Source organism: Mycteria americana, chromosome 2 (genome assembly GCF_035582795.1).
Source record: "Mycteria americana isolate JAX WOST 10 ecotype Jacksonville Zoo and Gardens chromosome 2, USCA_MyAme_1.0, whole genome shotgun sequence".
Lineage (NCBI taxonomy): Eukaryota > Metazoa > Chordata > Aves > Ciconiiformes > Ciconiidae > Mycteria > Mycteria americana.
Genome location: NC_134366.1, coordinates 58,152,198 through 58,172,503, shown reverse-complemented (window position 1 = coordinate 58,172,503; position 20,306 = coordinate 58,152,198). Strand labels below are relative to the sequence as shown.

At 42.5% G+C, this 20,306-nt stretch overlaps 1 protein-coding gene and 1 long non-coding RNA gene across 4 annotated transcripts in view; one reads left to right on the top strand and one right to left on the bottom strand.

The window, feature by feature from the left end:
- Positions 1-20,306, bottom strand: part of SUGCT (succinyl-CoA:glutarate-CoA transferase) — a 336,948-nt gene that overhangs the window by 25,064 nt on the left and 291,578 nt on the right. The window lies entirely within an intron of this gene.
- On the top strand, positions 2,929-5,862 carry LOC142406660 (uncharacterized). Its single transcript, XR_012774650.1, has 3 exons — positions 2,929-3,037; positions 5,141-5,319; positions 5,714-5,862. It is a non-coding gene; the product is annotated as an uncharacterized LOC142406660 (long non-coding RNA).

Here is a 20,306-nt window from a genome sequence, read left to right as displayed (position 1 = left end):
AGATCATGAACACAGAACTTCACGAGTGTTAATAGGTTTCAGTCCTATCACCAATGTACTGAGACTAAATACAGATGGAACTACTGAAATACTGCTGTAGCTGGAATGTCCATCCCGAGGCTTTTAAAACAGCATTCAATGGCACTTAATTTTTTCTTAATCATGTGGTGTCAAATTATACACCACTGTGCAAAGACTTGTTAAACAGAACCCTGAGAAAGCATCTTCGCAGATTTATTTATTATTTTTTTAGCAGGGGTTGGGAGGGAGAAGGTAAATCCGCAGCTTTGACATTTTCCTGTACAGTGTCACTGCTGTCCTCCGGTGTGCATTAAATACCCTCCCAGTCTCAGTGGCTGCATTAATGACAGCACCCAGACGTGTAGATAGGAGCTGGAACTAGGACTAGACAAAGGTCCATTGCTCACATTGTTACTGCACATACATTACTGCTCGTCTGAGAGAGCATTGGGCAGAGAGACATTTCAGCTACCTGCTTGTACAATTATTATTGTTTTTCAAATCCTGCATTTTGACCTGATGCTTACATTGGATGAAAGCTGATCACTGCACAGCATGTCTCAGCACAGCTTTCCCATAGGCAATGGAGCCTTGTGAATAAGCAAACAGGGCTACTCTCCAGTAATGGTCAATTCCTCTGCTGCAATGCTTGCAGAATCACTACTGAGGGGTTTGGGAAGAAGAAGAAGAAAAGTTAAATAAGGGAAGCATAGCAGATCCATTGTATTCTCAACCTCCTGCCATTTTCCATCGCATTCTCATTAAAAAATGGAACATTTGAAAGCATCTTCAGAGTACATACTTATTTTCAGTTATTGCTATTGTTTTTAATCTAGACAGAGGCTCAGCTGAACCAAGAACTGCACAGACAATTAGAAGAAAATAACCCTTAATTTGAAGAGTTTACAGGCTGAACTTACACTATTGAGCTGCATAACAGTAGAAAGCCTCAAAAATACAGCAAAAGATATCAAAATACATTTATTGAAATGAAAGGTGGAATAAATAGATAGAAAATATTCAGGTTTTCAGCATAATCCAAGGTCTATGCTAAACTCCTATCAGACAGAACCTGCTCTTTCCACGTCACACTATTCCCAAACAGATAACTTTATGGGAGAGAGTTACAGAATATATTGGCAAATTACCCGGGAGGTAACAGACATCTAGACTTTCTCTCCTGCACCTTTTAACTTCACTAGCAGAAGTAACTCGGGAGTTGCTCAGAAACCTACTCTTCAATGAGTAACTAAAATATTCGTAATAAATTTGACCAAAGAGCTGTGACCATTTGCTGTATGCTCTGTATGCTGACTAGGATTGTCTCAATGCTTCTTCATGCTCTTTTATCATTTTTTTTTTTTCTCCTGTATTACACCTAAGACTACAAACTCCATAGGGAAGGGTCTACTTTTTTATTCTATTTGATTTATGCTTAGGGAACAGCGCATATGGGGATCTGATCTCCAAACATATATATTATAAGGAATACATGAAGAACTTCACTACCACAACTAATTTGTCCTATATAGAATTTATATTTCTAAGTTAACTTCCTCACCAATTTCATGTCAATAAACTATATTCTCTAATTAGAAATGTTTCATATAACTGTATTTAAGAACAGCCAGAAGCTCTGAAAGGTTTAAGTAATGAGAAAAAAAAAAAGAGAGGCTACTTATTGCATTGTACAAACTAGCTGACACATTACAAGAAACATCCATCTCACACTAACAATAGATAATCAGTTTCAGATAATTTCTTTTGGGCCTTCTACCTTTTAGGAACTTATAGCAAATTAAAAGTGTAAATTCATTAAACATCTGTATGTCTGAGGACATTAAAGAATTAATCTAAGAAGTTAATCTAAAAATTAAGGTGTTTTTCCAAGAGCAGGAAAAGCCAAAAGTACAAATTATGGCCCTCTCATTTAAACAAGAGACCATCTTTCTCTGATCAGGCAACCCAAACGTATGCAAGAAACTACTCTGTAACAGTTACAGTGAGTCTCAGTAATTCTGATCTCTGTGTATGAACAATGTATGTAACTTAGTTAGTAATACACATTGTATATGCAACCTCAATTAATTGTTTGCCTAGTAACAGTTTGGAGTATCAAGGAAAAATAATATCTCTCAGCTGTGGCACTGGCTGTGGTTTTAGTTTGTTTTGCTTTTCCATTAGGAATCTGGTATTTGTGGCTGACATTTTTATTGCATTAATGGCAGGAAACAATATGAAAAGAATGCAGACAGAAGTGGAAAGCATTAACAGAAACATTTAGACCCATTGCAGGGACATTCTAATTATGATGGTGAGTAATAGACATGTAGCAGAAAAGGCCAGGTTCGATAAATGTTCATGGAATGAGCTTCACACTTTAAATTTGAGTTTCAAGTCTAAAAAGCCGAAGAATTGCAAAATGTTAATGAATGTTTGTTCTTTGTAGCATTGTACTGGATATGGGCCCCTTCAGTTCTGCAAACTAAAAAGCAGAGCAGCATGAGACAGTAAAAAAATTAAAGCCATAATCTAAGTTGTATCATCACACAGCTTCATTGAAAAGTCTGATTATTAAAAAATACCTAGGGCTAAATCTCCAATTTAAGGTGCTGTTGGTTGTTTCGTTTGTCTTTGCAAACACAGCTTGAGTTTCTGGCATTTGCAGTTAAAGGCTGATGAAAATTTGGGGTCAATGTGTCATGCTCAATTTGTTATTATAGTAAGAAGCACAGTATATTCTGTACTAATTGCATTTACTCGTTGCCATATTTACTTTCATTAAAAAGCAACAACAAAAACAACATCACTGTTTAGTTCTACTTGAAGACGCAACAGATTTTGCCATTTGTTGGGAAACTGAATACGTCAAAAAAACTTATCACAGAATTTATGTACAATTGGAGATATACTAGCTTTGTCTTATTAAATGAGGACCAGACCTAACCACCAGTGAAGTTAACAGAAGACTTCCTCTTACACTTCAGCAGGCATTGGATTAAAGCATTGGGTTTTGGTGAGTCACAATTTGCTACAGCTGTCATTTTATCAGTGTTGCAGTCCTTATTGGTGAGTTTCAATACATGCTTTCTTTTTATTTTGAGCTTTGGAAGTTTTCTTGTGGGCTAGGAAGGATGGGTTTTTCAGGAATTTATGTATTTAAAAATTATTTTTTGAAGACAACTGAATGTGAAATGTATTGATCTAAATATAATGATCTCCACAGTTCAGCTGCAAAGGATAGCAGCTAAACTCCATACAGTGACTACAGTTGGGTCCTACTAATGTTTGTACATGTGAGTAACTGTATGTATTGACCAGTTCCATAGGTTCAACAGGACTACTTCCTTCAGTAGTTACTGATGTGCATGGGTGTTTGCAGGATCAAAGCCTCACTAGGAAGCAGAAAGAAAACATCTCCTTGGAGGGAGCTACCAAACAGAAAATAGATGAGGGGTAAAGAACAAAGAGATATTTCAAGATGAGGTACTGCACTGAGAATAGACGAGTCATGGAAAAGATGCTAAATGATTCATTAATACCAGAAGCTTAGCCAATAAAGAATGCCCAAGTATGAAACTAATGACTGCTTTTACAATACTACCAAACTATTTGCTTTTGTAAACTTAAGATAGAAATAATTTTCTCCCATTTTGAAAATTGATTATGCAATTAGTTGTCACCTTAATAAACTGTATGCACGGCTGTGATAACGGTTGCTCAAAATACTGAGGACTTTACAGTTTTTCTTTTAAAAAAGAAAACACTAGGAACTTCAAGTCCTGCCAATTTTTCCTCTCTGCCAAGTCCTATTAGCATAAATGAACGGTTTATTTTAAGAAATGCCTGATAAATTACTCTACACAATCAGTAATGAGGGTACTGTCAGCAAAGGAGAATCATTTCCAAAATTTACTTGGCACAAATGAGTGGCTGACTAGCTCACAATCATGTTACATGGCTCGAGGCCGTGTTTTATTCCATAAATCTGCCTGACCTCTTCAGGGTGAAAATTAGTGATTCTATGGAAAAGGTAGCTGGGCAAACCTGTCCTGTTTGTGCATTTTCTCCTTTTTTAAAAATTAACACATTCAAACTATCTGTAGGACTGTTTCTATAGCTTCATCTTTTTTGGCAGACTGAAGCTGCATCTTAAAATTATTGTCATAGGTCGTATATTAAAATTACACATCTTCTTCCCACCACAAATTACAAGAAACAAAAACATAAAGCCAAGAAGGATACAATGTCTTAAGAAAAAATGAGAGGCCATGAGTCTCCATCCTGCTTCAGTTAGTCTCTTAACATGAGTGTGTTATCTAACAAATCAATTCTCTTCCCTTTTTAGAGTATAGTTTCAAAAGTAGGGAGGAATCCCTTGGCACGGATTATTGTGTCAATTAGCAACTGAAGCCAATAATCATTCATCATCTCTTCTAAACATTCTCTGGTAGAAATCCCTAAATACTTTACTCATCATTGCTATGGAATTCATTACATTAAAGCAGGGGGAAAACCTTTCAAAGAAATAATTTAAGACTATAAGATTAAAAAAAAGGCCTAAGAAATCATTTAGGCTCCCCTCCCCCACCACTGCAAATTATTTCCAATTGTCATTCCTTTTCTTTTAAACTCTATTGTTCATGCTTTGTCCAGCCTACTTTTACAAGTCCCAAACGATAGTTTTCCAAAACTCCCTTGAAGACCGCTTGACTGATTAAAAAGTTTTTTATTAAAATTTTCAGAATATTTCTAATAGGGTTAGTTTACTCTAAGTTAGAATACTAGATCAGAGCCTTCTGTGTCCCCTAGTACAATACAGAAGTGTCTAATATAATTTAATCTGCACATACCTTGTGTATCATGTGCAAAGTTCTTCATGTCTCACCATATATGGTTGAAGATACAAACCATATATGGTTTGCATCTCAAATATATGGTTGAAGATTCTTATCCAAATACAATGTCTAACACAATATGAGTACGCAGGCAGGCTATATAAAGTACAGATGAAGAGAAAAGGTCCCACAAGTGTTGTGAAGTTTCATAGTAAAAGGATACGCAACAACTGCCTCCCAAGAGGTCTGTTGTGAATCCCACTCTGCTTGTCAATGCACAGCTGTGGTACTGTCAGTGAGATGTCACACTACCTGCCTTTCGACGACATAGCGAAGGGCCTAGAGAGCCGAGCAGAATGCCCTGAGCTGCAGGAGAGCGCTGTGCAGAATGACTTCTGGAGCTGAACCGACGCACTGATGGACAGATCCAGAGTACGAGTTCTCCATGCCGCATCCAAAGGTATCTGTAACTACCATTAAATCCAGGGTGGAAGCAGACACCAGCGCAAAGTACAGTGGACTAGCAGTCATGGCACTTCAAGGCTTTTGTTCAACAAACAGATTTGATCCTGAGATGACTGTGAGTGATGAAACCACTCTCTAGCAAGGTTTACAAGGATGGTTTCCCTTCTCTGGGAGAGGGATTTTAGTCATGGTAAAGTTCTCAGCCCAAGAAACTTATGTGAGTTAAAATATAGCCTGACATTTCAGAAAAGCTTATCTCGGCATAAACGTAACTGTGTGAAACAGCAAGAAAAGACGTATTCAGAGACTCTAAAATCTCTCAAGCTTTCTCGCTTTTCCATATTAAGTTGATTCCAGGCAGCTGCCTAATGAAATGCTTGTTTCTCCAGAGTGGCGTTCCGAACACAACTTTACTTAACCGCATGAAGCACATACCACATGTTTTCTGCCAGAAAGAGCACTGAGGACCAACAAAGCAAACCTGCCAGGTCAGACACCTTCCTGAAAGAAGGCTGCATCTCATCTCTTGGGCCCAGGATTTGACATCAGAAGGGAGAAATGTTTTTCACTTTTGGGGGTTTATTCTGATGTTGCAAAGGGTAGAGGGGGAAAGCAGAAACAAATCTGAAGTGCCTCTAGGGATAAATTTTTATTTTCCCTATTTTTATGTGAGACATGTATAAACAGCTTACAGGTACACTGTACAGGAATGGGGGGAGCATCCACTCCACACCAGTGTTGCGTTCTCCTGCAGCTACAGCTGTACAGTCACCAGTTCTGACCACAGAACACCTTCAGAACAGCCTGCAGAACAGTTCTCCTGAAACTCAATGAATCAAGAGTGTAAGTTAGTATCGACTTTGCCATGGTCATATGTATTTTTATTTTATTTTTCCTTCAAGCAAACTATGACAACTTTTGAAAGAAATAAGATTTTGAGCTTCTGTTAGCATCAAGATTACACTAACTTCTTTATTTTACTTCCCTTGGTATTACTTATTCACCTTGATTTTTATTTTGTGTGGGTACTATCTTCAGACTTCCCTCTGCTACTAACTTGAACCTTTAGTTTTTGCTATTGCTTCAAGAGGATTTTTGATGGTTGGGCCAGACCTGTTCACCTACACAATAGTATTGAATCATTGAGTTTTTTCACTGATTTTTACTAATTCATTGCATTGTCTATTGTTTCCCTTTTGCACTGCAGACTTGGTTTAGCTGTGTCAAGGTAAAAATTAGAAAGGAAGATGGTAGAGGGAAGGGGAAGAGATGCTGGACTGCGTTAGTTGAACAATGCAAAATAAGGGCTATTCAACTGTATTGTTCTTGTTAACAAGCTCTTCCTTGCCAACTTGACTCTCCTGTCGCTCTTTGAGCACCCAGACTAATGTGACCCTTTCTAACGTTACCTACTCCATTCTAAATTGTTTGAAATCTACTGCCAGGCCTGTTTAGTTTTCAGAGTCTGGTACTCCAGACCTTCCAAAATATGCCTTAACTCCTTTCGCAGTCTTTGCTTATATGTCCTCCAGCAAGTGTTAACAGCAGCTGCAGCAGTAAGCTTGTCTGACCATCAGAACAGGTTTTATTCTTTTTTTTGTTTTGAATTTTACCGGGGCCGATATTTCATGAAGCTGTTCAGTCTCCTGTTGTCAGTCAAAAGTCTGAGCACCCCAGATTACTCTTTCTTTGGTCCCACTTGGACATACATGCTTGGTTGACAAACTGCCTGGCTCATTTCATGCAGACCTTTATCAGTAGGTCTGAAGTATATTTCAGGCTTGCTGTAATACCCTCTAAGTCTTCTAGGACTGCTGTTCAGTCCCCTTCAAACAAAATCCTATTTTGCACATACAGCTCATCCCTGACAGAGTAACTTCCTGTGGCAACTGCTTCTTCAGACTACCATGGTTGGTATAGAAGCTGATTTACTGCCTGCTCTTCAGAGGACTGCCTGAAGCCCACCACTGGAGATGCAGTTTTTGTTCCATAAAATCATGTCTATTGTATTCTGGAACACATGTCCTTTCAGTGCATCTGCCACAGGCAGTGATTTTCTTGGGAAGTACCTTATTTTCATATCATACTGCTAAAGTTTTAAGAAGAAACAAACCTGAGTACAAACCCACAGTTTTGTCCAGGTTCCTTCTAGGGGATTTTGAGCAAACAAGATAGTTGATAGCAGTGCTAGCTAGTGCTGAAAGGCGAACTGAGGGAATTGCATTTCAGAAAGCATGGCGCTCTGTTTCCTTTTTATTTCCTGTCTTTACGTAAATGTTCTGGGCTGCTTGGTTTGCATTAGCACTGCTCCTAACTTCCTTCAGAACAAAATAATGTTGCTTTAGCTACCCTAGAGTCTTAGGAGCAGTCCCTGCCTTCTGATTTTCCTCACTGTTTTAAAGACCTCTGATAAGTCTAGAAAAAAATCACTATGGCTAAAAGTGATTGGACTCCGTTCATTTTGAGTGCTTTCCTAATTGTGCTGACTTTTCCAGGGTCTTGCTGCCATCTCCCTAGATGTCAACTAACAGAGAACAGCACAGTTTTTCTCAAGTTCTACATGTCTGCGTTCAATCTCATATTTTGCTTATTACATAGTGACACTGACTGTCTCTTTTGTCAGATCATTAATTTTTAATAGCTCTGTCACCAGCTTCAAGCCACATGTCTGGGAATCCTTCCCAGCTTCAATTTACTTCGGAACACCTTAGATGTTGGGCCCAGGTTAAGAGTATTTACACCAGGCAATTATCTTTCAAAAGGTGTAGTCAGTGTTGTCACACGGCTCATGGACTTATTTACCACAACGTGGTAAAACTCAATCTTAGCCTCACAAACAGTGATGTTAAAATGATAGATTATACAGTCTATTGTCTATTAGTGGTGATAAGCAGCAACTTCTTTACAATGATATATTTAGTGGTTTGGCTAAATGAAGATCCTCGGTTTACTCCAAATTTTCCTCAGCATTAATTAGACATCTGAGTCATTCTCTGAAAGTTTCAATGGATATAACAATGTCATTTATTAGTAGAGTTATCAACCTTTTGTCTGCCATTGTGAATAAAACTGCCATTGTGAATAAAACTGAATTTTAGTCATCTCACTATATGGGAGCTTATTTCTGACTTCCACTTGATTTTTGTGTGTCTGGTTCCTTGAAATATGATCTTACATTTTCTGAAAATGCTTGAGAAAGCACACATCACTCTCTCTCCTCTATCATGCTCAGGAAATTACAATCTTGTACATGTAACATCTCTTGATCTTCAGGATTCTTCTCTACAGGCTGCATTTGCTCTTTGACTTCACATACCTGCATCATGAATACCTGGTTCTAATCCTCCAGATTAAATGTGCCACTAACGAGCTTGGTAGGATTAGGTTGCTGATGTCTTTACCATCCAACTGGAGTCAACTAATTAAGACCTGATAAAATAGTTCTGAAAATAAACAGAATAGCTGGCATCCTTCTTCTGCATCCTTCTGTGCAATTAATTTCTCTGGACCTATGCAAGGCAGCCAGAAGACATCTTTCTTTTAACTGTAATCTTTATGTTCTCCATCTCTATTACCACTTTTTATATTTCCTGAGCTGCAACACACTGGACAGAAAGTCCTGCTATGCTCTCTCCTTTTCACATGTTTTTCCAGGAGCCAGACAGTTTTCCTTCTGTCTTCTGAATTGTTTCTCTCAGTACCTACCCTGCACCCTGACGCCTGCATTCCTGGTCAGTTTGTCTCTGTCCTGCTTTCCAATTTCCTTTAGTTTACCCTGTGAACTTGTTCTGCACTAATAACACTGGTTTGATCCTCTTCCTAGACAGTTCAGCTGCCCTTGCCATTTGAAGAAATTTCTCTGTTTCTTTCAACAGCTTCTCCTGTATGCTGGAATCATTTGCCCCATGTATGTTTCTGTCTCTCATTAAGCAATCTTTTATATCTCCAAAAGTACATGTGGATGCCAGAGTATGTGACTGTAAGGCAGGCATCTATTCCCCCTTCTGTTTCTTGGGTTCAGATAAAAACACAGTCACATTCCTTCTAGGGTCACAGTATATCAAATACTTTTATCAGCTGCTACAGTGGTTTAGGTATTCTTAGTACTAACAATGTCTCATTCACTTCTCTTTTTCACCAGAAGCGATAGCAGAAATGTTTTATCATATTTTTCTCATCTTCACCCTCCCCAGTCAATGCTTTATTCAGTATATATTGGTACTATTATGCTTGAGTAAGGATTTTTTGTATGGAAATTCAGCTTTCATAGTGAAGTTACTGCCTCATGGCTGCTTGTTTTCTCTCTTTAAAGCTCTAGCTTTATTTGTCTTTCAGTAGTGCTTTATTCTTGCTGTCCGTCTCACCCAACTGACTGTTGATCACACTGTTCTTTACTGCATAAGGGGTAATAAAATGGGAGTGCCCCACATTTGTAAAGTCCAGTGGTACTCTATTGAGAGAATTACCTGCAAAGATCCTTCAATTACCATTAACATCCCAGCCACAAGCACACAAACTAGCTCTTTGATGATTTCTCCAAATCTGTTTTTCCTCTTAAGATTAGGGCTTCTCTCTGCCAGCTCCATGTCTTGCTCAGCAAGGATATACTTGAGGAGGCTAGAAAGTAAGAATCTAATTAATTTCTCTATACTGGTAAGGTAACAAAAGACTGCATTACACCACGTGCCGCCTCACAAAAACTGCTGTCTTTAATCCATGGAGGCTGCCCATTCTCTCTTAAGAATGCAAGTCTTCCAACCATTTATTTTAAACTAGTTGCTGAGAAAAATGTTTTAATACTTATACAAAGCACTGAAAGCTGAGCATAAGACAAACTGCAGAAGAACATCTCCCCTGCAACAATAAGAGTTTGTGCCATTCAGGACCTCAAACACTGCAGCCAGAACCAAGGGGTAAAGCCAATGCACAATGTTACTGACTGGTGACAGCCCCTAGGACAAGCAGAATAAAAGGAGGAGAAGAAAAAATCCCCAAAAGATCGCTTTCTTTTTCAGCTATTTGTGCATGAGCTATTCTGCCTGCCCTGTAATTTCTATGACCTCCAAGCCTCCCTAGGATTATGAATACCTATTGTTGACTTAATTGGCAGAATAACAAAAAACATCTGCCAAACAAACCCAGTTTCTTAACCTCTGCTGGTCTTGGACACATTATGACTGTAGGGGAAATAATAATGCGTTTTGTCTCTATGAACCAGCACGGACTGGATGCTTTCATAGTTCAGGGAGCCATTTCTAGTGTACATCAGAGAATCAATACACAACAGAGATTTCACAAAGGCTGTCTTGTTGTCAGGTGCCCACCTCACATGGTCTGTAGAATATATCCATAATACTAATGCTAGAATGGAAGGAGAGAATTAAATTGATGAAAGAAAAATTTCGTTCTTGCTAGTAAATAAGTTTGGAGGGGGCTGGGTGGACACACAGGTGGACAGAAGATATAAAGAAGATGTAAATGAAGATGTTTTAAAATTAGAATAGAACAGAACAGAACAGAACAGAATAGTTGAGTTGGAAGGGAACTACAATGATCATCTAGTCCAACTGCCTGACCACTTCAGCCGGCCCATGGAGGGCTGGATAGGCTGCTTGTGACTGCATGGAACTGGACTCCAGCAGGCTACTGATGGGTGAAAGCCCCCTTAACAAACCTCTCAGGCTCCAGCCTTCATGCTTGGCTGTCATCAGATGTATGAAAGAGTGAAGTTCACGGTCAGGTCTTTTGAAATTAGATTTCAGAAAACCATTGTTCAAGAAATGTAGGTTTCCTTATCCAGAAATCCAGAAATCATATTCTGGATTTCATGGCATCCATGAGGCACAAAAAGCTCTGTCTCATGGTATTGGTCTACAGCTCCCATCCTCCCTACCAGCTGAAGCTCTGACAGAAGAGATATCCGCTCCATCAATAAACCCTGCGTGAAGAACTGCAGGGTAGAAACAGGTCACACAATGTCAGGTGGAGCGCCATGAGTTTCTGCTCCAGTTTGGAAACATCGGAGTAGACAAAAGTTCCTGGAGACACGAGTAGATCACAGGGTGACTGAGAGCCAGGAATGTGATACAGGCAAATAGATTCTTGTGTGTCAGGCAAGGAGGGTAAGCATTGTGCAAAGCCCTGGTGAGAACTCACCTGTACCACTATGGACATTTCTCATTCCTCGGGTTCAAGAAAAACAAATTCCATCTGGGATGAAGGCAGACAAAGACTCAACAGTTGATTAGGGGCATGGAGGGCCTACAGAAGAAGACGATGACTGGAAGAAGCAAGACAAAGGCTGAGAGGGCTGCCTTCACTTTCAAGAAAGGTATCAAGGCCAAAGGAGGAAAAGAGCTATTGAAGTGAGAGGAAAAATATGGTCAAGAACACAAAAGAATTTAGGGCTTCTTTCCAAGAAGACCACCTCACCATAAACAGCATAGTAGCAGATATCCCTTGGTGCACTGGTAAGGAATGGTGAGGAAATCATGCACGCTCTCTACATCTCTGCAAAGTTCATGCACAGGGAACCAAAACTCTTTCTTTCACCTCTTTCACCTCATCACCATGACCAAATGAATGTCTATGGTATAAATGCCCTTATTTACATAGTCTGAAGGTACATACCAATTTTGGCACCAACGTACAAAATGACAAGAACAGTACCTTTGTTACTCTTTCAGTACTCCAAATACTAAATCCTAAAGGAAAAGGAGACTTGCCAGGGCTTTAGATAAGATCTGAATATCTTCCCACAAATCGAGGTAGGCGAATAACTCTCAGAAAGGTTAAAGTCACAAATGAGCTCTGAAAGTTTTACCCTGTGGCTGAAGTGCGTTTTGTATCCCGTATAAACACAGCCAATGGGTGTGTTTAACAGAGGAGCTGTGCATCTTCGTTTCAGTGGGACAAGGGGATGTGACGGTGATAGCAGCACTGGGCTATCTTCCCAGTTTGGAAGAGTCGTCCTTTGCCTGGCTGTGCTTTGGGCATGGACTCAAATGTTCTAGGTCTGAAAATGACCAACTTTTCCACCACACTCGTGTCACCTCCACTAGCTTGCTTTTCAAAGCCTGTCTTATTTCAATGGCGGTCTGTTGGCACCGTCCATCCCAACCTGTGGCTCTGGTTACACTTTGGCTTTCCTCCAGGCTGTGGCTGCTGAAACCATCCCCTGTTATACCCAGGAAAAGGGTTTGTGTCCAGCCAGATCAAGTCCTTGGTCCTCCTGGCTGCAGGGCCTCATGGAGGTTAGCTCTGGTGCAGAGAGGGGACAGCTAATAGGGGTGGTCTCTGGGCTGCAGGGTTGGTTTCTGCCATGGCCTGAGAGAAGAGTAACAGCACATGGTTTGTCCTTGGGAGCCGAGTGGCAGAGGAGGTGTCAGGGATGCCCAGCAGCTGTGCCCAGTGCATGGCCACCAAGGGCAGAGACAGCCCCCTGGGCCTCCTGGGCACAGGCACTGCCTCAGGGCCAGCACCCCAAAGGCCTTCCTCCAAAGGATGCTGGTTGGAGGGGCGGCGGACGGGGCTGCGCATGGGGGGCCCCGTCACCCCCATGTCACAGCCACCACCCGGCAACACAGCAGTCACAATGCCCCAGGCCAGGAAAAAAGGGAGCATCCTCCTGTGTCCCATTGCCAGAGCTGGCCCGAAAATATCCAAGATGAAGTCCTTGAGGACCCAGTGGAATTATTTGGTGGAGGCTGAGGGAGGAAGACCGGAGGCTGGACAAGGCTGCTGGAGTTTCTCCTCTGCAAGGCCAGCTCCCAGTGGGGCCACATTCAAAGCCCATCTGATGGATGGAAATCCTGCTTCAGCCTTCAGGGAAGGCTGTTCCCTTCAGGGAACAGACGCAAGCCCCTCAGGAGATGAGGAGAAGAACCACCAAACCCAGAGGTACCCGAGGCTACCAGGCCTTTTCAGCTGGACAGCAGTGGCAAAAACAAGGCAATGCCTTCTTGAGGAGCACTGCAGAGCCCACCATCCTCATCCCCTGCAGAACCAGGGGCAGCAGCTGTAAGAAATGGGATGCAGAGATGTTGCCAGGGGTCCCAGTGCTGTGGAGCACCCACTGCTGTCCCGCCAGGCACAGGAAGGATTCTTGCCCCCAAGGTCAATCATGCCGAGGCCCTTTGGCCACTCTCAGAAGGCCCTGAGATGGCTCCAGGTTGAGGGAGAATAGGGCTTGGGCATCTCCTGGCAGGTGTGAGCAGCCTGTGGGAGGAGGAGGCAGGTCTTGCTCACGTGCTCAGGGAATAGCCGATCACCAGCTCTGGGGTCAGGAAGGAATTTTCCCCCGGGGAAGATTGGCACTGGTCCCCGGGGGTTTTTTGCCTTCCTCTGCAGCACTGAGCAGGACCACTTCCGTGTTGGGGCTCCTCCGGCCCCTTTTGGCTAGCTTACTGCCTGCTGCTCATGCTCCACAAAGATGGCCTCTCGTGCTCTGCAGCTGAGGGGAGGAAGGCTTTTTTTCCCCCAAGGTGGGCTAGCAAGTGTCTCCGGGGGTTTTTTGCCTTCCTCTGCAGTACTGAGCACAGCCCCTTGCCAGGGCTCCTTTGGGCCATTTTGGCTAGGTGCCTGCTGCTCATGCTCCATGAGGGTGGCCCTCGTGCCCCGCATGCCGGGGGAGGAAGCTTTCTAGACTGCCAGGGTGGGCCCCCAGGGTGGCCCCCAGGGCTTGCTGCTTGTCCTCTGTAGCACTGAGCACAGCCCCTTGTCAGGGCTCCTCTGGGCCCTTTCGGCTCCCTTCTCGCCTGCTGCTCTTGCAGCTCCAAGGCACCACTCGTGCCCTGGCTCTCTCGGGCTCTCTTGCCCACTGCAAGTTTGGAGTGGGAGCGAGCTCTGCTCGTCCCTTGGCTCCATTTCCCCAGGGGTTCTTGCTTGTGCAAAACAGCCTCTGCTTGGAAGGGCTCCAGGCTTGCTGCCCCGTCAGGAGCTGCCACTCTCCAGCTCTCCCTGCGTGCAATACAAGCGCAGGGCAGGCACCAGAGCGCTTTCCATGCATCGCTGGCCAAGAAGCACAGAGGCAGAGCAAGTTTTCGAAGGCAAAATGTATGCTTGTCTTTGCTACCTGTCATGCTTTGGAAAATATCATACGGTCCCACCCACCTCCTCTTCTTCTTCTGTGTGGTCGGTCCTGATCCTCATGCTTCATGTTCTCACTCTTCAGGAAACAGGGCCTGCTTGGCCTGTGTTCCTGCTGCTATTTTCTGTAGCTCTGTGGCTTGCCTTTGCCAGACTGCAAGGGATGTTTTTTAAGCTAATCTGAAGAACGCATCAGCCTGCTCCTGGCTACACATGGGCATTGTGTGAATGCTGGTGAGCATCGGCTCTGAAACACATTCAGACAAATACCAGTAAAAAAATTACCCTGTTTCCACTTGTAACCTTTGTGTTGTGTGTCCCTAAAAGTGTTTTGGGAGCTGAAAAACCTGTGGCATTTCAGGCAAATTACAGTCTCATCGTTATTGGACTCATGGTGAGCGTAGGGAATAGAGCAGACTAGTTATGCTGTGTTCTGCCTAGAGTTCTGCATGAGAAGCCATGGCCTAGGCCTGAGGGCTCCATCCAGGAGAGCAGCTCTCTGCAGGTCGGGTCCCAGGCCCATCCAGGAGACAGGGGCAGAGACGGGCACACCTACCCCATCGCTCAGGCAGGGACTGAAGGCCCCAGGCTGAGCTGAGACACGTCCCCTGGGCCCTTGGCAGGAGACGGGAGGGATGGGGGTCCCGTGGGAGGCCGGTCCCAGCCACTGAGGCCTATGAGCACCCCCAGGACCCTGGCAGAAGAAGACTTGCACTGCTCATATGCTCTCCTCTAGACACTGATTCTTGGCCACTTTGGAGACAAGAGTATTGGGCCAGGGGGACCTTCTCTCCGAGGGAGTACTGTTCTACCCAGGCTCTTTTGTTTTAGCCTGTTTTTCCACAGGAAACAGATCAGGCATTTCTAGAAATGAGCACAAGGAGTTAAAAAAAAAAAAAAAAAAATCCATGGGGAAATGAACAGGTATTGCTCACCCCCAAAAGATTTGCAACCATTTAGTTGAGGAGCACATCCTGCTTCAGACTGAGGGCTTGATCTTTGAGCCTTGCTAGTGTCAGAGATGCCAGGTTTTGCCATCCTGTGGAAACCCAGCTCAACTGGATGAACACAGAAGACTTTCAAAAACCGCACTTCACACTTGCTTTTTGCAAATTTGTGCAGATCATCCAATTATCTCGAGACGATGCACAGCTCTCAGCCCCATCAGAAGGTACATGCCTCCTGCCCACAACGTGACAGAGCCAGTGCTTAGGATGGGACATGACTGCCCATTCAATGCCTTCTGCTAGTGCAGGGCTGGGAAGAAATGTCATCAGAGATTTCCTCAGCATGTACTGGTAGGGAAAGGAGGAGGTAGGAAGAAGAGAGGAGAGGAGAGGAGAGGAGAGGAGAGGAGAGGAGAGGAGAGGAGAGGAGAGGAGAGGAGAGGAGAGGAGAGGAGAGGAGAGGAGAGGAGAGGAGAGGAGAGGAGAGGAGAGGAGAGGAGAGGAGAGGAGAGGAGAGGAGAGGAGAGGAGAGGAGAGGAGAGGAGAGGAGAGGAGAGGAGAGGAGAGGAGAGGAGAGGAGAGGAGAGGAGAGGAGAGGAGAGGAGAGTTCAGCTGGAAGGGACCTACAACGATCATCTAGTCCAACTACCTGACCACTTCAGGGCTGACCAAAAGTTCAAGCATGGTATTAAGGGCATTGTCCAAATGCCTCTTCAACACTGACAGGCCTGGGGCATCAACCACCTCTCCAGGAAGCCTGTTCCAGGCTTTGACCACCCTCTCGGTAAAGAAATGTTTCCTCATGTCAAGTCTGAACCTCTCCTGACGGACACAGCTTTGAGCCATTCCCACGGGTCCTGGCACTGGGTACCAGGGAGAAGAGATCAGCACCTCCCTCTCCACGTCCCCTCCTCAAGAAGCTGTAGAGAGCAGTGAGGTCGCCCCTCGGCCTCCTTCTCTCCAAACTAGACAAGCCCCATGTCCTCAGCCGTTCCTCAGAGGACATGCCTTCCAGCCCTTCACCAGCTTTGGTGCCCTCCTCGGGACACATTCAAGTATCCTAACATCGTTTTTTAAGTTGTGGGGCCCAGAACTGCACACAGTACTCAAGGTGAGGCTGCACCAGCGCTAAATACAGTGGGATAATCACCTCTTTTGGCCAGCTGGTTATGCTGTTGTCCTGGTTTCAGCTGGGATAGAGTTAATGTTCTTCCTAATAGCTGGTATAGTGCTGTGGTTTGGATTTAGTATGAGAATAATGTTGATAGCACACTGATGTTTTAGTTATTGCTAAGTAGTGCTTATACTAGTTAAGGACTTTTCAGCTTCCCATGCTCTGCCAGGTGCAGGAGAAGCTGGGAGGGGGCACAGCCAGGACAGCTGACCCCAAATGGCCAAAGGGCTATTCCATACCATATGATGTCATGCTCAGTATATAAACTGGGGGTAGTTGGCCGGGGAGCAGCGATCGCTGCTCGGGGACAGGCTGGGCATCGGTAGCAGGTGGTGAGCACTTGCATTGTGCATCACTTGTTTTGTACATTCTTTTATCATGATTATTATTTATCTTCCTCTGCTGTCCTATTAAACTGTTTTTATCTCAATGCGCCCGTTTTACTTTTTTTTCCCAATTCTCTCCCACATCCCACCAGGTGTGGGGGGGAGGGCAAGTGAGCGGCTGTGTGGTGCTTAGTTGCTGACTGGGGTTAAACCACGACAGCTGTGTTTGATGCACCCCAGGATGCTGTTTGCCCTCTTGGCTGCCAGGCCTCACTGCTGACTCCTGTTGAGCCTCCTGTCAACCAGCACCCCCAGACCCCTTTCTGCAGGGCTGCTCTCCAGCCACTCCTCTCCCAGTTTAGACTTGTGTCCAGCATTACTTCATCCCAGCTGCAGAATCCAGCATTTGTTCTTGTTCAGTTTCATGACATTGATGATTGCCCAATGCTCCCATCTATCCAGATCCCTCTGCAAGGCCTCTTGTCCCTCAAGAGAGTCAACAGCACCTCCCAGTTCAGTACCATCAGCAAACTTGCTAATGGTGCATTCAACCCCTGTATCCAGATCATTGATGCAAACATTGAACAGAATTCGCCCTAGAATTGAGCCCTGAGGAACACTGCTGGTGACCGGTCGCCAGCCAGATGTAGCCCCGTTCACTGCAACCATTTGAGCCTTGCTGTTCAGCCAGTTTGTCACCCAGCGCACTGTTAGTTTAACACAATAGTTTAACTGTTAGTTTAACTGTTAGTTTACACAATAAAGGAAGCAACTCTCAACAGAGCTGTATGGATTATATCCCTTCATGTTAAATTAATTAATTCCTTCTAATCCAAAATGACAGTGTCTATAGCACTCTGACCATGTGCTGTTGCACAGGATCTCCTTTAGTATACAATATATGGAGGGCATATGCCCACATTACAGGTGTCCAGGACAAATTAAAGCTACCGAAGAAAAATATGCCAAAGAAACCTGGATGGAGGTGCGGGCAGTAAATTCTAATACACAAGATTAGAAAACAGAATATGAAAAAAAGCATAAATCTAAACCTACCTGCTTATTACATAGACAAAATAAATTTCAGCATCATATAGATAACATAACCACAATACACAACATATATGGCTTAAATCCATCTTTTAGGCTTATGAAGTAGGAGTATCGAGGAAAGAAGAAGTAGTTCGATATATTCTCTCATTTTTGTCAAATAGATGCAATAGCATTAGAAAATACAATTTATGTCATATCCCATATGGTGAGTGGTCACATAAGTACTCTGGCAAGTGTACATTGTCTAAATAATTTGCCTTTCTTCCTTTTATATAGCTCTCTTACAGCTACATAGATGTGAATCCATTCCATCACCTTGGTTTTTATTATAGGCTGAATATTACCAGTGGGAGAACACCACTGGCAAGTGAACTTTATATCCATTATATCTTAAAGTTCAGGACAAAATTGTTTTCTCTGCCACCATGCCTCAGTCATTACATTTCACGGTTGCGTATTTAGGAAAGACTGGAAGTATGAGACCTGTGAAAGAAGCCAACATATAATCAAAAGCTGTAAGTCTTTCAAAGGCTGTGCGAGTTGCACACCAATTACATCTGCACTCAGAAACAACTCCTGAATTAAGTATAATCGCATTCCTGCCTGGATTGGTGTCTTTGGCCCGTAAGTATTGCTAGTTAAGTAGCTAAAAGAAGCAATGAAGTGGAAATCAGCTATTATGTCAGTATGATGAGCAAACCAATATGCAGTCCTTCCTCCCCAAAGTGGTAGTTCAAATGCTCTGGTCACTGGGAGCAGGATTTATTTCTTTTTAGAAGACAGAAGGTAGTAATGGCTACACTATTCAAATATAAAAGTAAATTTTGAATTACTAAATACTCTTCAGGTAGAGACATTAAGCACTAGAAGACAGAAATTTCCTAAATTATGACTGAGTTTTCGATCTTATCTCTTGACTTTTTAAAGAGCCTCTACAAATGGATCCTCTTAATATCTCTGTGTAATTATCAGTCAATGTACTACAAAGTGTATCATGAATTGGAATGCTTAAATTTTGTCTTGCATATATTAGGTTCCATATTTTACAGTACATTTAAGTTGATTACTGATCATTACTTCTCATTAATTACAGTAAATTTAGAAAAATTATGTAACAAAGCTCCTGAAAATAGAACTCAAGTCTTCAAAACAGAGCAGAGCACTTCTACTGAGGACATGCTTTACTGTAAATAAGACAACATTTGTTTAATTCATTCATCTTGAATTTAAAAATTATCCACAACTTTCTAAGGCATTTATCTTCAACAATGTAATCGCCATGAATCATCAGAGCATGTAAATTCCCTGAATGTAGCCAATATTTGAAATCTTGTTTGTAAAGAAATAAACATTTTTTCCTGTCTTTGATATCACAGATAATTATAGTTACACATAAATACTGCTCAAAGATGAGCAGATAAAAATGCAATATGATACCAAGGCTTAGCTTTCTTTTCACTTAGAATAATTTCCTTCATACAACACTTTGCAAAAAAAAAGTAAATATTTTAAACACAAAATATTAAGATTTCTGAATTTCCTGAATCACCTTTGCTTACAAATTATAGCTCTGAAACTACCTAATTCTTCTCTCACTACAGTTTAACACCAAATAACCTCCATGGATATCAAGATTGTTATGTTCTATAACAGTATATAATATACATTCACATGTGATATGCACGTGTAATATATATTTATGTTATAGGAGTATAATATATTATTATATTTCACTGGAACTGGTGCCCAGTATAATACTGGTTTCCAAGAGTCAGATAAGACTGAGAGTTTCTAAATACATCCAGTGAAGCATTTTGATTCTCGTCTGGGTACACCTAGGAAAAAGAATACCAATCTCTGAAAATATCTGAAAATTCAAAGTATATGCTATGCCTCACAATATAGCAACTGACTGCAAACTTCCCTCATTAAAATAAAATAAAAAAAACAAAACTGAGACTTGAGAACATGGGACAAAAATCTTGAAAGTAAATGCAAATTCACGGAAATGGTAACATTGCCACATGGAGGTTGGTGGTGGGTGATGCTGCTCTGAGTGATGAACCATCTAGCAGTGAGAATCTAAAAGTCATATTAAAGTAGTAAGCATGGTATTGCTTGCTTTCTTAAAGTCAACTGGAAGGAAGGGTCCAAGGTATCTCCACACTAGCCAACATTTTGAAAGACTTAAAACAGGTCAGAAAAATGGCTCTTAGAAGGTGAATGGCTTCATAGGAAGGCACCAAGGGTTTTCTGTTAAATTCTGAGCTACTCCTCCAATTTCTCCTGTTTCCCCCCAGTAGTTTCCTCTACAGTGTCAGTATTGCAGAAGTACTTGAAGGACAGGTTAAAAGTATCTTCCAATCAAAGTCTGCCATGCAGCTATACCAAAGTT